Source organism: Globicephala melas, chromosome X, assembly GCF_963455315.2.
Source record: "Globicephala melas chromosome X, mGloMel1.2, whole genome shotgun sequence".
Classification (NCBI taxonomy): domain Eukaryota; kingdom Metazoa; phylum Chordata; class Mammalia; order Artiodactyla; family Delphinidae; genus Globicephala; species Globicephala melas.
The window spans coordinates 25,032,490-25,050,704 of NC_083335.1; positions in this window are offsets into that span (position 1 = coordinate 25,032,490).

Consider the following 18,215-nt stretch of genomic DNA (forward strand, 5'->3'; position numbering starts at 1 on the left):
CAGGCAATTCTGTGATAGAGAATGATCTATTGACTTATCCTATTCCTTTAGGCACTCAGAGTCCTCATTCTGAGCTTTGACTGCCTGAAGCCTCCCACAGTTTTACCAGGTTATTCTAGACATTGCTTTACACTCTGGATTTTCCTTCCCTATCATTTGTTTTCTGTCCTCAGTCTTATTTCCTTAGAACCCTGCTTTCTGCTAAGTTGCTACTGACTCAATCAAAGTCCTTATAAAAGCACATTTTGGGACTTCCCTGGTGGCGCAGTGGTTAAGAATCGGCCTGCCAATGCAGGGGACATGGGTTCAAGCCCTGGTCCGGGAAGATCCCACATGCCAAGGAGCAACTAAGCCCGTGCGCCACAACTACTGAGCCTGTGCTCTAGAGCCCACAAGCCACAACTACTAAACCCACGAGCCACAACTACTGAGCCCATGTCCCACAACTACTGAAGCCTGTGTGCCACAAAAAAAAGAGCACATTTTAATTAACTTGTGGGAGGAAGAAATTTTTTTAATATTAATGGTTAAAGAGGGCATATGTTCAATCTTTTTTCTTTTTACAGCTGGTGATAAGAAATGAACAGACTAGGGTAATAGTCTGTACCAGGCCTTGCAGTGGTCAACATATCACACTTCACAGTGGCTTGCTTCACCACTTTAATGTCAAATAACTCTCATTCTGACCCTGGGGCAAATGATAAGACACTCAAACTAAGTTATATAGGTGGTACACAGGCATACCTCTAGAAATCAAGCCTCCTTGCCCCCAACCCAGCCCTCATTACTGCTCCTTACTTCTTCCATACACAGTATCACCAGCAATCAAAGAGCCAGGGTCTCTGCATAATTTAAAGCAAATGAGGCTTCTGATTGTGAGATACTCAGCTGTGGTTGGTGTGAGAGGACTACTTCCCTGTTTCAATGACTAACGTACTGAACTATGCTTGATGAAGAATGCAGGGTGAAAAAGAAAAGGAAATGGTGGGAGACAGAATCTTTGCAGAAAATGAGCTAGTGCAACTGAATAAAAAAAGTCATATCACAGGAGGAAGATTAGGCACGAGAGCTGAGAGCAAGACAGGTAGAAGGTGAGGAGAGAAGGAGGAAGAAACCGAGACAGAGAGAGGAAGACAGAGGGAGAGGAGTGGGAGGGGGAGAGGGGGAGAAGGGGAGGGGGGAGAGGGGGAGAGGGGGAGAGGGGGAGAGGGGGAGGGGGGAGAGGGGGAGAGGGAGAGAGGGAGAGAGGGAGAGAGGGAGAGAGGGAGAGAGGGAGAGAGAGGGAGAGGGAGAGGGAGAGAGAGAGGGAGAGAGGAGGGAGAGGGAGAGAGAGAAATTGAAAACCATGAATAATCAATTAGAAAAAAATGAAGGGCTGGAATTATGCCAAGATCGCTAACTGTATAGAATAGCCGAGAGAACTTCAAACTACACCCTGTGAACCAAATCTGGCCAGCTGTCTGCTTTTGCAAATAACATTTTATCAGAATAAACCACAGTCAATGCTTTACATATTGTCTATGGCTGTTTTAGTGCTACAATGGTAAAGTAGAGTAGTTGTGCCAGTGGTCTTGTAGCCCACTACATAAAATATTTAGCTTAAAATATTTACTCTTTTGTGCTTTAAGAAAAATTTTGCTGCATTCAGGAAAAGAAAATTGGAAAAATAGTTCATTTTCTCCAGTGATGGGGATTGAGTCCCAGCAGCAGGCCCATGGTCTCCACTTTGGGCACTTCACAACCTAAAAGAGAGGAACATGCAATCCTTGTGCTCTGAGAGTGGGGAAGAGGTGGTGTGTTGTAAACGCTTTTAAGCAATTTAGCAGTCTAACCTAAGTAAAGAATCTGCAAAACTGTGCTAAATTGTTTCTGGTGGCAGTTCAGATATTCGTGAGTCCTCTGCTGATGAAGCCCCTGCATGTATACTTTTCAGAAGGCAAACTCCACTTGAGCATTTCTAGAAAGACTATGCCGTACATTCTGAACTCTTCCCGCTGACAAGGTCTCTTTCAATTTTGATGACCTTGAAGAGACAGACTATGGGTGACATAAAAGTACATTTAAAAAAATATTTCTAAAAGTTCATGGCCATTTGGGTTTATTTAGAGGTGAAAAAAATTCTACTAACTCTATCTTGGTTCTACAGAATTCTTATGTCTCATGATTTTAAGTATTTTGCTCCTGGTGGATACAACAGGGGTGTGTGTGTGTGTGTGAGTGTGTGTGAGTGTGTGTGTGTGTGTGTGTGTGTGTGTGTGTGTGTGTGTGTGTGTGTGTGTGTGTTTCACCATTTATACCTGTTTGGAGGTCATTGATGGATTTGGATGTTTTGAATATCTTTTTGTCTTCCTTGCTAGTTCAGAATTTTTCTCCTTATCTATTAAAATCTTATACTTTTAGCAAAGAAAAAATTCAAGCATCCTTCTTTATCAAAGTTGCCACAAATGTATAAATGAATGACTAGAAATTTAGAAAAGTCAAGAAAGATAATGCTCATATTTAAGCACCAATTAAGTACTGTTAGTCAACTAACCATAAAAAGGAAGTACTAGAGACCTTCAAGATGGCAAAAGAGTAAGACGTGGAGATCACCTTCCTCCCCACGAATACATCAGAAATACATCTACACGTGGAACAACTCCTACAGAACATCTACTGAATGCTGGCAGAAGACCTCAGACCCCCCAAAAGGCAAGAAACTCCCCACATATCTGGGTACGGCAAAAGAAAAAACAGAGACAAGAGAATAGGGATGGTACCTGCACCACTGGGAGGGAGCTGTGAAGGAGGAAAAGTTTCCACACACTAGGAAGCTGCTTCACTGGTGGAGATGGGGGGGTAGCGGGGAGAAGCTCCAGAGCCACGGAGGAGAGCACAGCAACAGGGGTGCAGAGGGCAAAGTGGAGATATTCTGGCAAAGAGGATGCGTGCAGCAACACGGGTGGAGAGGGCAAAGTGCAGATATTCCTGCACAGAGGATCCATGCGACCAGAACTCACCAGCCTGAGAAGCTAGTCTGTTCACCAGCCAGGGCAGGTAGGGGCTGGGAGGTGAGGCTTGGGCTTCCGAGGTCAGATCCCAGGGAGAGGACTGGGGTTGGCTGCATGAACACAGCCTGAAGGGGGCTAGTGTACCACAGCTAGCTGCAAGGGATTCCGGGAAAAGTCTGGAACTGCCTAAGAGGCAAGAGACCATTGTTTCAGGGTGCGCAAGGAGAGGGGATTCAGAGCCCCATCTAAACGAGCTCCAGAGAAGGGCGCGAGCCATGGCTACCAGTGTGGACCCCAGAAATGGGCATGAAACGCTAAGGCTGCTGCTGCAGCTAACAAGAAGCGTGTGTGCAAGCAAATGTCACTATCCACACCTCGCCTCCTGTGAGCCTGTACAGCCCACCACTGCCAGGGTCCCGTGATCCAGGGACAACTTCCCCGGGAGAACACACAGCACACCTCAGGCTGTTGCAATGTTATGCCAGCCTCTGCTACCACAGGCTTGCCACACATTCTGTACCCCTCCCTCTCCCCAGCCTGAGTGAGCCAGAGCCCCTTAATCAGCTACTACTTAACCCCGTCCTGTCTGAGCAAAGAACAAATGCCCTCAGGCGACTACACGCAGAGGCGGGGCCAAATCCAAAGCTGAACCCCAGGAGCTGTGTGAACAAAGAAGAGACAGGGAAATCTCTCCCAGCAGCCTCAGGAGCAGTGGATTAAAGCTCCAAAATCAACTTGATGTACCCTGCATCTGTCGAATACCTGAATAGACAATGAATCATCCCAAAATTGAGGTGGTGGACTTTGGGAGCAATGATATATATTTTTTTCATTTTTCTCTTTTTCTGAGTGTCTATGTGTATGCTTCTTTTTGTGTGATTTTGTCTGTATAGCTTTGCTTTTACCATTTGTTGTAGGTTTCTGTCTGTCTGGTTTTATTTTGTTTTTTTTTTTCTTGTATAGTTTTTAGCACTTGTTATCATTGGTGAATCTGTTTTTATGGTTTGGTTGCTCCCTTCTTTCTTTCTTTTTCATTCTTCTTTTATTACTTTTTCTTTTTACATTTTTAATAATTTTATTTTTTATTTTAATAATTTTATTTTTTTGTTTCTTTCTTTTTTCTCCCATTTCTTCTGAGCCGTGTGGCTGACAGGGACAAGGTGCTCCGGCTGGGTATCAGGCTTCAGCCTCTGAGGTGGGTGAGTACAGAACACTGGTCCACCAGAGACCTCCCGGCTCCACGTAATATCAAATGGCGAAAGCTCTTGCAGAGATCTCCATCTCAACGCAAGGACCCAGCTCCACAAAACGACCAGCAAGTTACAGTGCTGGACACCCTATGTCAAACAACTAGCAAGACAGGAAGAAACCCCACCCATTATCAGAGAGGCTGCCTCTCACAACAGTGAGAGTCCCATGTACAGCAAATAAGGTCACAGACACCCCAAAAGGCACCACCAGATGTGGTCCTGCCCACCAGAAAGACAAGATCCAGCCTCATCCACCAGAACATGGGCACTAGTCCCCTCCACCAGAAAGCCTACACAACTCACTGAACCAACCTTAGCCACTGGGGGCAGACACCAAAAACAACGGGAACTACAAACCTGCAGCCTGCGAAAAGGAGACCCCAAACACAGTAAGGTAAGCAAAATGAGAAGACAGAGAAACACACAGCAGATGAAGGAGCAAGGTAAAAACCCACCAGACCAAACAAATGAAGAGGAAAGAGTCAGTCTACCTGAAAAAGAACTCAGAGTAATGATAGTAAAGATGATACAAAATCGTGGAAATAGAATGGAGAAAATACAAGAAACGTTTAACAAGGACCTAGAAGAACTAAAGAGCAAACAAACAATGATGAACAACACAATAAATGAAATTAAAAATTCTCTAGAAGGAATCAATAGAAGAAAACTGAGACATAAATGGATAAGTGACCTGGAAGATAAAAGTAGTGGAAATAATGACTGCAGAGCAGAATAAAGAAAAAAGAACAAAAAGAAATGAGAACATGGGTTTCTCTGGTGGCGCAGTGGTTGAGAGTCCGCGATACAGGGAACACGGGTTCATGCCCCGGTCCAGGAAGATCCCACATGCCGCGGAGCCGCTGGGCCTGTGAGCCATGGCCGCTGAGCCTGCGGGTCTGGAGCCTGTGCTCCACAACAGGAGAGGTCACAACAGTGAGAGGCCCACGTACCGCAAAAAAAAAAAAAAAAAAAGGATTGAGGACAATCTCAGAGATCTGTGGGATAACATTAAAAAAACCAACATTTGAATTATAGGAGTCCTAGAGGAAGAAGAGAAAAATAAAGGGACTGAGAAAATATTTGAAGAGATTACAGTTGAAAACTTCCCTAATATGGGAAAGAAAAGAGTTAATCAAGTCCAGGAAGTGCAGAGATTCCCATACAGGACAAATCTGAGGAGAAACATGCCAAGACACACATTAATCAAACTATCAAAAATTAAATACAAAGAAAAAATATTAAAAGCAGGAAGGGAAAAACAACAAATAACATACAAGGGAATCCCCATAAGGTTAACACCTGCTCTTTCACCAGAAACTCTTCAAGCCAGAAGGGAGTGGCAGGACATTTTTAAAGTGATGAACGGGAAAAACCTACAATCAAGATTACTCTACCCAGGAAGGATCTCATGCAGATTCGACAGGGAAATTAAAATGTTTACAGACAAGCAAAAGCTAAGAGAATTCAGCACCACCAAACCAGCTTTACAACAAAAGCTAAAGGAACTTCTCTAGGCAGGAAACACAAGAGAAGGAAAAAACCTACAATAACAAATCAAAAACAATTAAGAAAATGGTACAAGGAACATACATATTGATAATTACCTTAAATATAAATGGATTAAATGCTCCAACCAAAAGACACAGACTGGCTGAATGGATAGGAAAACAAGAACCGTATATACACTGTCTGCAATAGACCCACTTCAGGCCTAGGGACACATACAGACTGAAAGTGAGGGGATGGAAAAAGGTATTCCATGCAAATGGAAATCAAAAGAAAGCTGGAGTAGCAATGCTCATATCAGACAAAATAGACTTTAAAATAAAGACTATTACAAGAGACAAACAAGGACACTACATAATGATCAAGGGATCAATCCAAGAAGAAGATATAACAATTGTAAATATTTATGCACCGAACGTAGGAGCACCTCAATACATAAGGCAAATGCTAACAGCCATAAAATGGGAAATTGATAGTAACCCAATAATAGTAGGGGAGTGTAACACCCCACTTTCACCAATGGACAGATCATCCAAAATGAAAATAAATTAGGAAACACAACCTTTAAATAACAGATTAAACAAGATGGACTTAATTGATATTTATAGGACATTCCATCCAAAAACAACAGAATACACTTTCTTCTCAAGTGCTCGTGGAACATTTTCCAGGATATATCATATCTTGAGTCACAAATCAAGCCTTGGTAAATTTAAGAAAATTGAAATTGTTTCAAGTATCTTTTCTGACCACAATGCCATAAGACTACATATAAATTACAGAAAAAAAATACTTAAAAAATACAAACACTTGGAGGCTAAACATTACACTACTTAATAACCAAGAGATCACTGAAGAAATCAAAGAGGAAATAAAAAAATACCTAGAAACAAATGACAATGGAAATATGATGACCCAAAACCTATGGGATGCAGCAAAAGCAGTTATAACAGGGAATTTTATAGCAATACAATCCTACATCAAGAAACAAGAAACACCTCAAATAAGCAACCTAACCTTACAGCTAAAGCAATTAAAGAAAGAACAAAAATCCCCCAAAGGTAGCAGAAGGAAAGAAATCATAAAGTTCAGATTAGAAATAAATGAGAAGGAAATGAAGGGAATAATAGCAAAGATCAATAAAACTAAAAGCTGGCCTTTGAGAAGATAAACAAAATTGATAAACCATTAGCCAGACTCATCAAGAAAAAAAGGGAGAAGAGTCAAATCAATAGAATTAGAAATGAAAAAGGATAAGTAACAAGTGACACTGCAGAAATACAAAGGATCATGAGAGATTACTACAAGCAACTCGATGCCCATAAAATGGACAATCTGGAAGAAACGGACAAAGTCTTAGAAAAGCACAACCTACCAAGACTGAACCAGGGAGAAATAGAAAATATAAACAGACCAGTCACAAGCACTGAAATTGAAACTGTGATTAAAAATCTTCCAACAAACAAAAGCCCAGGACCAGATGGCTTCACAGGTGAATTCTATCAAACATTTAGAGAAGAGATAACACCTATCCTTCTCAAACTCTTCCAAAATATAGCAGAGAGAAGAACACTCCCAAACTCATTTTACGAGGCCACCATCACCCAGATACCAAAACCAAAGATGTCACAAAGAAAAAAAATTACAAACCAATATCACTGATGAACACAGATGCAAAAATCCTCAACAAAATACTAGCAAACAGAATCCAACAGCACATTAAAAGGATCATACAGCATGATCAAGTGGGTTTATCCCAAGAATGCAAGGATTCTTCAATATACACAAATCAATCAATGTGATACACCTTATTAACAATAAAAACCATAGGATCATCTCAACAGATGCAGAAAAAAGTTTCTACAAAATTCAACACCCATTTATGATAAAAACCCTCCAGAAAGTAGGCACAGAGGGAAATTTCCTCAACATAATAAAGGGCATATATGACAAACCCACAGCCAACGTCATTCTCAATGGTGAAAAACTGAAAGCATTTCCACTAAGATCAGGAACAAGACACGGTTGCCCACTCTCACCACTATTATTCAAAATAGTTTTGGAAGTTTTAGCCACATCAATCACAGAAGAAAAAGAAATAAAAGAATCCAAGTCAGAAAAGAAGAAATAAAGCTGTCACTGTTTGCAGATGACATGATACTATACACAGAGAATCCTAAAAAGGCTACCAGAAAACTACTAGGACTAATTAATGAATTTGGTAAAGTAGCAGGATACAAAATTAATGCACAGAAATCTCTTGCATTCCCATAGACTAATGATGAAAACTGTGAAAGAGAAATTAAGGAAACACTCTCATTTACCATTGCAACAAAAAGAATAAAATACCTAGGAATAAACTTACCTAAGGAGGCAAAAGACCTGTATGCAGAAAATTATAAGACACTGATGAAAGAAATTAAAGATGATACAAACAGATGGAGAGATATACCATGTTCTTGGATTGGAAGAATCAACATTGTAAAAATGACTCTACTACCCAAGCAATCTACAGATTCAATGCAAATCCTATCAAACTACCAATGGCATTTTTCACAGAACTAGAACTAAAAATTTCATAATTTGTATGGAAACACAGAAGACCCAGAATAGCCAAAGCAATCTTGAGAAAGAAAACTGGAGCTGGTGGAAATAGGCTCTCTGACTTCAGACTATACTACAAAAGCTACGGTAATCAAGACAGTATGGTACTGGCACAAAAACAGAAACATAGATCAATGGAACAGGATAGAAAGCCCAGAGATAAACCCAGGCACATATGGTCACCTTATTTTTGATAAAGGAGGCAAGAATATACAATGGAGAAGAGACAGTCTCTTCAATAAGTGGTGCTGGGAAAACTGGACAGCTACATGTAAAAGAATAAAATTAGAACACTCCCTAACGCCATACACGAAAATCAACTTAAGATGGATTAAAGACCTAAATGTAAGGCCAGAGACTATAAAACTCTTAGAGGAAAACATAGGCAGAACACTCTATGACATAAATCACAGCAAGATCCTTTTTGACCCACCTCCTAGAGTACTGGAAATAAAACCAAAAATAAAGAAATGGGACCTAATGAAACTTAAAAGCTGTTGCACAGCAAAGGAAACCATAAACAAGATGAAAAGACAACCCTCAGAATGGGAGAAAATATTTGCAAATGAAGCAGCTGACAAAGGATTAATTTCCAAAATATACAGGCAGCTCATACAGCTCAGTATCAAAAAAACAAACAACCCAATACCAAAATGGGCAGAAGATCAAACTAGACATTTCTCCAAGGATATACAGTTTGCCAGCAAACACATGAAAGGATGCTCAACATCACTAATCATTAGAGAAATGCAAATCAAAACTACAATGAGGTATCACCTCACACCAGTCAGAATGGCCATCATCAAAAAATTTACAATCAATAATGCTGTAGAGGGTGTGAAGAAAAGGGAACCCTCTTGCACTGTTGGTAGGAATGTTAATTCATACAGCCACTATGGAGAACAGTATGGAGATTCCTTAAAAATCTAAAACTAGAACTACCATATGACACAGCAATCCCACTAGTGGGCATATACCCTGAGGAAACTATAATTCAAAAAGAGTCATGTACCAAAATGTTCATTGCAGCTCTATTTACAGTGGCCAGGACATGGAAGCAACCTAAGTGTCCACCAACAGATGAATGGATAAAGATGTGGCACATATATACAATGGAATATTACTCAGCCATAAAAAGAAACATAATTAAGTTATTTGTAGTGATGTGGATGGACCTAAGATCTGTCATACAGAGTGAAGTAAGTCAGAAAGAGAAAAACAAATACTTTATGGTAACACATATATATGGAATCTAAAAAAAAAAAAAAAAAGGTTATGGAGAATGTAGGGGCAGGACAGGAGTAAAGATGCTGACGTAGAGAATGGACTTGAGGACACCGGGCGGGGAAAGGGTAAGATGGGATGAAGTGAGAGAGTGGCATGGACTTATATATAATACCAAATGTAAAATAGACAGCTAGTGTGAAGTAGCTACATAACACAGGAGATCAACTCAGTGCTTTGTGACCACCTAGAGGGGTGGGATAGGGTGGGTGGGAGGGAGACGCAAGAGGGAGGTGATATGGGGATATATGTATATATATAGATGATTCACTTTGTTATAAAGCAGAAACTAACACACATTTGTGAAGCGATTATACTCCAATCAAGCTGTTAAAAAAAGAGGAAGTACTTTAATGATATAATAATAACAACAACAACACTGTCAATACCCAGTTAGGGCAGTCAGCCATATATGCTCAGTTATGAAAGCAGAGACTCACAGGAAACCAAAAAAATCGACTGAAAATTTAATTAGAATTAGTCATCTTCACAGGCTTTTTGGAGCTATTCTCTCTCTCTCTCTCTCTTTTACCGCTTATGATATTTAGAAATAAATATGAGGTTCATGATAATGAATAGGAAACTGTTCACAGGTCTGTGACCCTTCCTGAGTGCCAGAGACAGAATGCATTGCCTTATTTTAAATCATTCCTCAATTTGGTAGCCATAGAAATTCAGACACTTTGGAAGACACTGAGAATTTATAATGTGACACAGCACATGAAGAATCCAAAGCAATGTAACTTCACCACAGGCAGAGGGTGTATCTAAATCCAGTTAAATTTTAGCTAACTGAGATGATAAGGGAATGGATACCCTGGTACTTTATTATTAACCACACTAGTAATATTCATGTTTGTTTGGTCATGGAAATCTTTTGCGGAAATCCAAAATATAAAATAGCTAAAGCAGACCTGATCTGGTTGAAGCAATGGTAGATATACAACTTTCTTTCCTCATGATCGGACTTTCTCTCTTCATCCGCTTGTTCACTTGGCACATTGCACTTAACATAGTGTCTGGTACAGTGCAGACATTCAAGTAATATTTTTGAATGAGTAAATGATTAAGTGAATGAGACTATGAGGAATCACTAGGGATCTGTGAAGCAGTTTTAAAATCTGCTTTGTAACTTATTAGTTTTAACGATGAGAAATCTCTGGAAGATATGAGGAACAGTAAATATAGACCAAAGAACATTCCATATTTGTTTGAGGATTCACAAGGTCCTTGCATTCCTAGCAGAGCCTTAATACCAAGCATCACTATTTTATTGCTAAAATACCCTAAAAGAAGTTTCTCATTTGGTTGCACCAAAAAAATGTATTTTATTACAAGACTCCTGAGTATGGATTACATTTCCAGAAATATGATAAAGATCATAGCTACATGATATCACACATGAAGACAAAACAACACAATTCAAATCACAAATTCCATTTATATCCATAGATTTGGCTTCACATGATCAAAATCTAAGAGCCTTTGAAACTGATAGTCCTTTTCAATTAAAGAGATAAATGCTTTTAAAATAAAGGATTAAGAGTAATTCTTCTGATATATTCGTGCTTGGCTGTCACGGTTAATTTTATGTGTCAACTTGAATGGACCAAGGGATGCCCACATATCTGAATACACACACACACACACACACACACATCCTTCCTCTGGAACACCCTGGCTAATACAGATTTTTGGTACCAAGAGTGGTTCTATAGGAACAGAATTTTAAGAATGAGTTTTCTGAATCGGTTCTGGGATTTCTAGAAGTAGATCTCTAATCTGATTAGACTTAAAGCCTCTAATGATTATTTTCAGTAGTAAAGAGAGCACTGATAATACATGGCATAATGTGGCAATAGGGATATGCAAAATATCTGCATTGGATACTGCCAATCAGCCATTTATAAGAAGCAACGGGGCTTCCCTGGTGGCGCAGTGGTTGGGAGTCCACCTCCCGATGCAGGGGACGTGGGTTCCTGCCCCGGTCCGGGAAGATCCCACATGCCACGGACCGGCTAGGCCCGTGAGCCATGGCCGCTGAGCCTGTGTGTCCTGCTCCGCAATGGGAGAGGCCACAACAGTGAGAGGCCTGCGTACCGCAAAAAAAATAAGGGAAGGGAAGGGGAGGGGAGGGGAGGGAAGGGAAAAAGAAAGAAAGAAAGAAAGAAGGAAGGAGCTGGGTGACTGTGTATATGATACTTTCAAACATTTTTGGAAAACTAACAAACATAATGCGATTGGCCAGTTGCTCCTAATGTCACTGGACAAAACAGTGAAAGAGAAGGATGAGCTCCGGGATTCATATTCCTAGCTCTAGTGTCACATAAATGACCTAAAGTTTCTATGCATGCCCTGAAGGAGAGGCTTAACGCCTACAGCCAACAGGGCTGAGACTGCTGAAAATCAAATGCAGAATCTCATAAGGAAACTGGCTGAATTACAACTCAAGTTGAACTCTCAGCCTCTTAGGGTATCTATTGTTAAATTGAGAAAGAATGGGCTCCTATAAGTTGGGATGGGGACATGTGAGAAGACCCTGATGAAACTGGGTACCCTGAGCCTCTAAATCCTGATGAGTCTTCTTTGCCAGTGAAAGAGATCTCCCCACTCTCAGTGGATGTGGTCTCCCCACTGTAGCAGAAGTAGCTTCCCAACCCCCAGCAGAAGCAGCCTCTCCACCCCCAGGGGCAGCAGCATCCCTACCCCCAGTGGTTCAGCCTCTCTACCCCCAGTCTTATTGGCCTTTCCACTCCTGTCTGAGGGAATTAACCCTGCACTGCCTGAAGAAAGTGTAATGGCTTTCCCCGAGGCAGTTGTCACATAAAACAATGCTGATTCTCCTCAGAACCCACCCCCACCATCCATCTTTGCTTCTAGACCTACAACTATACTCAAGTCTCAGGAGGCCCCTAAAGGTCAGGTACAAAGGGTCACCCATGAGGAGGTACAATACACTCCAACAGAACTACTTGAGTTTTCTGATTTATACAAACAAAACCCAGGGAAATGTGTGGGGATGGATACAGAGGGTGTAAGATAATGAAACCGAGCAGGACGCTGCGGGGCTCCTGGGCACAAAAGCCTTTCTGTGTCCTCTTCCCTGGATTCCAAAGGGCAGGTTCAAACAGTTGCTAATCAGGGAAGGGAGGGGATGCAGAGAGAAGGGAGGAGCAGTCAAGAAACAATAGCACAGCCTTGGGGCAGGGTCTGGTTCCCCCTCAAGGGATACACATGACAATATCTTTGAGTTCTTCTGCAGAACTAAAACCCCCACCAAATGGAAGATGTTAACTACTTGATGAAGCACTTTTCATTCCAGAGAAGGTCACAGTTCGCCCATCATCACCTGACACCAGATGATCTCTGGATTGAAGGAATGGGGGCCCTGCACACACCTGATCCTTATCAGCAATCCTGCCCCCTGACTATAAAACTCCTCACAAACCACCCCTCCCACCCCGGGGTGGGGACACACCGTTTTGAGGGCATTAGCCTGCTGTGACCCCCTTTGCCTGGCAAAGCAATAAAGCTATTCTTTTCTACTTCATCCAAAACTCTGTCTCCAAGATTTAATTTGGTGTCAGGGTATAGAGGCTGGATTCGGCTTCAATAACTGTGGAAGGAACATAAAGTTGGATCAGGCTGAATTTATTCACATGAGCTCATTAAGAAGAAATTGTGCATTTAATCTTCCAGATTGGGAAGTTAGAAAGGGCTCTAAAGGTTTGGATGGTTGGCTGAAACATGGATGAAGAGATGGCCCACAGTGAGGGAAGTGAAAATGTTGGACCTACCTTGGTTTAAAATAGAAAAAGGGATTCAAAGGCTTAGGGAGATTGGAATGTTAGAATGGATTAACTATTTAAGATCTACAGACCACATCCACTGAGAGTGGGGAGATCTTTTTCACTGGCAAAGAAGACTCATCAGGATTTACAGGCTCAGTGTACCCAGTTTCATCAGGATACCCAGTTTCATCTTAATTAGTTAAGATCTAACATTGGAATGTTAGAATGGATTAATTATTTAAGATCTACTTCTGGAGGGTCCAGAAGACATACCTTTAACCAATGCTGCCAGAAACAAACTTATGAGGGAAGCCTGAGCATCCCTCAGAAGATGAGAAGCGCTCTGTGACTGCTCTTCTCTATAGGCCAAAACTTACAGTGGGAACTGCAGCCATTGAATTGGGGAACCTAAATGCAATGGGAGTGATTGGATCGCAGTTGGCAGGGGTAAAGTGGTGGCATTCAACAGCCACAGGCAAGGAGGGCATGGTTACCATAATGGACAGCAGAGTCAAAGCAGCTATCAGAATAGTCTGAGTCATACAGACCTATGAAGTTGGCTAATCGTGCTATTCCTAGAAGCAAAAGAAATAGGAAGCCTAGTAAATTCTTACTTGACCTGTATAAGCAGAAAAGTTCTAGGTCAAGTGGAAAAAGTCTAAACTGAATCACAAAAACAGAGTCACAGCCCCTCAATCAATTCCTAGACTTGAGAGAGTTTATAGGCCCAGAAACCCCCATGAATGGAGGGGAGTCTGGGTCCCAATGAAGAAGGACTCTGATACACTATCAAAAAATGTATACTGTTAATCTTTTCCCCAGCCTTCCCCAAAGGGACCCACCCCTTTTAGCAGGGTAACTGTGAAGTAGGGAAAAGGAAATAATCAGACCTTTCAGGGACTACTGGACTACTGACTCTGAACTAATTCCAGAAGACATAAAATGTCACTATGTTCCACCAGAGTAGGTGTTTATGGAGGTCAGGTGATCAATGGAGTTTTAGCTCAGGTCCATCTCACAGTGGGCCCAATGGGTCCCTGAACCATCTTGTGGTTATTTCCCCAGTTCTGGAATCCATAATTGTAATATATATACTTAGAAGCTGACAGAATCCCCACAACGGTTCCTTGAACTGTGGAGTGAGGGCTATTACGGTAGTAGAAATCAAGTGGAAGCCACTAGACTGTCCCTACCAAGGAAAATAGTAGAAAAAAAAATTCCTAGAGGGATCTAAAAGATTAGTGACACCATTGGGGACTTGAAGGTGGTGGTTCCCACCATATCTCCATTCAACTCGCCTATTTGTCCTATGCAGAAGACAGATCAATCTTGATAAATGACAGTGGATTACCATAAGCTTAACCAGATGGGGACTTCAATTTCAGATGCTGTACCAGATATGGTTTCATTGCCCGAGCAAATTAACACATTCCCTGGTACCTGGTATATAGCTGTTGATCTGGTTTTCTCCATCCCTATCAATAAGACTCACCAGAAGCAGCTTCCCTTCAGCTGTAAAGGCCAGCAGTACACTGTCACTATCCTACCCCAGGGGTATATCAACTCTCCAACCCTATGTCATAATTTAGTTTGTAGAGATCTTGATCATCTTTCCCTTCCAAAAGATATCATACTGGTCCATTCCATTAGTGATATTTTGTTGATTAGACCTATTGAGTGAGAAGTAACAGCTACTCTAGACTTATTTGTAAGATATTTGGGTGTAAGAGTAAATCATAAAAAAAGTTCAGAGGCTTTCTACCTCAGTGAAATTTTTAGGGGTCCAGTGGCATGGGGCATGTTGAGATATCCTTTCTAAGATGAAGGATAAGTTGTTGTATCTGGCTCTTCCTAAAACCAAAAAGGAGGCACAACACTTACTAGGCTGCTTTGGATTTTGGAGGCAACATATTCTTCATTTGGGTGTGTTGCTCTGGACCATTTACCACATAACCTGAAAAGCTGCTATTTTTTAAGTGGGGCCCAGAACAAGAGAAGGCTCTGTAACAGGTCCAGGTTGTCATGCAAGCTGCTCTGCCACTTGGGCCATATGATCCTGCCAATCCAATGGTACTTGAAGTATCAATGGCAGATAAGGATGCTATTTGGAGCCTTTGACAGGCCCCTATGTGTAAAGCATCAGCCCTTAGGATTTTGGAGCAAAGCCCTGCCATCCTCAGCAGATAATTACTTTCCTTTTGAGAAACAGCTCTTGGCCTGCCACTGGGCCTTAGTAAGACTGAACACTTAACTATGCGCCATCAAGTTACCATGCAACCTGAGCTTCCCATCACGAATTCCATGTTCTCTGACTCACAGAGCTATAAAGTTGGGTGTGCACAGCAGTACTCTATCATCAAATGGAAGTGGTATGTACACAACCAAGCCCAAGCAGGCCATGAAGACACAAGTAAGTTACATGAAGAAGGATCCAAATGCCCATGGTCCCCACTCCTGCCACACTGCCTTGTCTCTCCCAGCCCACATCTATGGAGTTTTCTATGATTTGCTGACAGAAAGTGAAGTCTCAGGTTTACAGGTGGTTCTATAGGATATACAGGCACCATCCAAAGTGGGCAGCTATAGCACTACAGCCTCTTTCTGGGACATCCCTAAAGGACAGTGGTGAAGGTAAATCTTCCCAGTGGGTGGAACTTCAAGAAGACCACCTGGTTTTACACTTTGCTTGGAAAGAGAAATGGCCAAATATGGAATTATATACCAATTCGTTGTGGCCAATGGTTACACTGGATGTTCAGGAACTTGGGAGAAGACTGGAAAATTGATAACAAAGAAATTTGGGGAAGAGGTATATGGACAGACCCCTCTGAATAGACAAAACATGTGATGAGACTTTTGTCCAATATGAATGCTCACAAAAGGCTGACCTCAGCAGAGGAGAATTTTAATAATCAAGTGGATAGGATGACCCATTCTGTACATGCCAGTCAGCCTCTCTCCTCAATCACCCCTGCCATTGTCCAATGGCCTCATGAATTAAGTGTCCAAGGTGGAAAGGATTAAGATTATACATAGGCTCAGCAACATGCACTTTCACTCACCAAGGATAACCTGGCTATGGCCACCAGTGAGTGTCCAATCTGCCTGCAACAGAGACCAACACTGAGTTCCTGATATGGCACCATTTCCCAGGGTGATTAGCTAGCTATCTGGTGGCAGGCTGATTACATTGCAGTGCTTCCATCATGGAACGGACGGCATTTTGTTCTTACTGGCAGAGATACTCTGAATATGGAGATTTTCCTTCCTTGCCAGCAATACTTCTGCCAAAACTACCATCCATGGATTTACAGAATGGCTTATCCACTGTCATAGTATTCTGCACAGCATTGCTTCTGATCAAGGAACTCACTTCATAGCAAAAGAAGTGTGGCAACAGGCCCATATTCATGGAATTCAATGGTCTTATCAGTTCCCCATGATCCAAAGCAGCTGGCTTGACAGAATCGTGGAATGACCTTTTGAAGATTCAGTTACAGTGCCAGCTAGGTTGCAATACCTCGAGGGCTGGGACAAGGTTCTCCAGAAGGCTGTATATGCTCTGAATGAATGGTCAGTATGTTGTGCTGTTTCTCTGACAGGATTAATGGGTCCAGGAATCAAGGGGTAGAAATGGGAATGGCGTCACTCACTATTACCCCTAGTGACCCATTAGCAATATTTTTGCTTCCTGTTTTTGTGACCCTATGCTCTGCTGGCCTAGAGGTCTTAGTTCTAGAGGGAAAAATCCTTCCAGCAGGAGACACAACAATGATTCTATTAAACTGGAAGTTAGGGCTGTCACACAGCCACTTTGGGCTCCTCATGCCTCTGAATCAACAGGCAAAGAAGGGAGTTACTGTGCTGGCTTGGGTGATGGATCTCAACTACCAAGGGGAAACTGGATTACTACTCCACAATAGAGGTAAAGAAGAATGTGTGGAACACATAAGATCGCTTAGGGTGTCTCTTAATATCACCATGCCTTGTGATTAAGATCAGTGGAAAACTACAACTCAATCCAGTCACTAACATTCACTGGGATAGACCACTAACATCCCAGACCTTTCAGGAATAAGGGTTTGGGTCACCACAACAGGTAAAGAACCATAATCAGCTGAAGTTCTTCCTGAAGACAAAGGGAACATAGAATGAGTAGTGGAAAAGGTAGTTATAAATACCAGCTATGATCATGAGACCAGTTACAGAAACAAGGACTGTAATTGTAATGAGTATTCTTCCTTATTTTATTTTGTTATGGATATATTTGTGTGTGTGTGTATCAAATATCTTTGTTTTCTTTCTTCTCTTCCTCCTTTATCATGTAACATAAGATGTATCATTAACTTTATATCACAGTATTGTTAATTTTACATCACAATATTTAAGTTATGGGATATTGAAGAGAAGAGTAAACATCACTCAAGGACTTTACCTCCTATTCTGGGGAAGCGGTTAGTGCATTTTTTATTGTATGCAGGAGAGTTGTATAATGTTAGAGTTATGACCTTGTTACTTATATGGAGATTAAGTATGGTTTAAGGAGGTGTGCATGAATGCCAAGTTGACAAGGGATAGAACTGTGATGGCTAACTTTTTGTGTCAACTTGACTGAGCAAAGGGATACTCACATATCTGGTTAAATATTGTTTCTAGGTATGTCTATAGGGTGTTTTTGGAAGAGATTAGGATTTGAATTGGGGAACAGAGTAAAGCACATTGCCCTCCCCAATGTAGGTGGGCATTATCCAATCCACTGAGGGCCTGAATAGAACAAAAAGGCAGAGGAA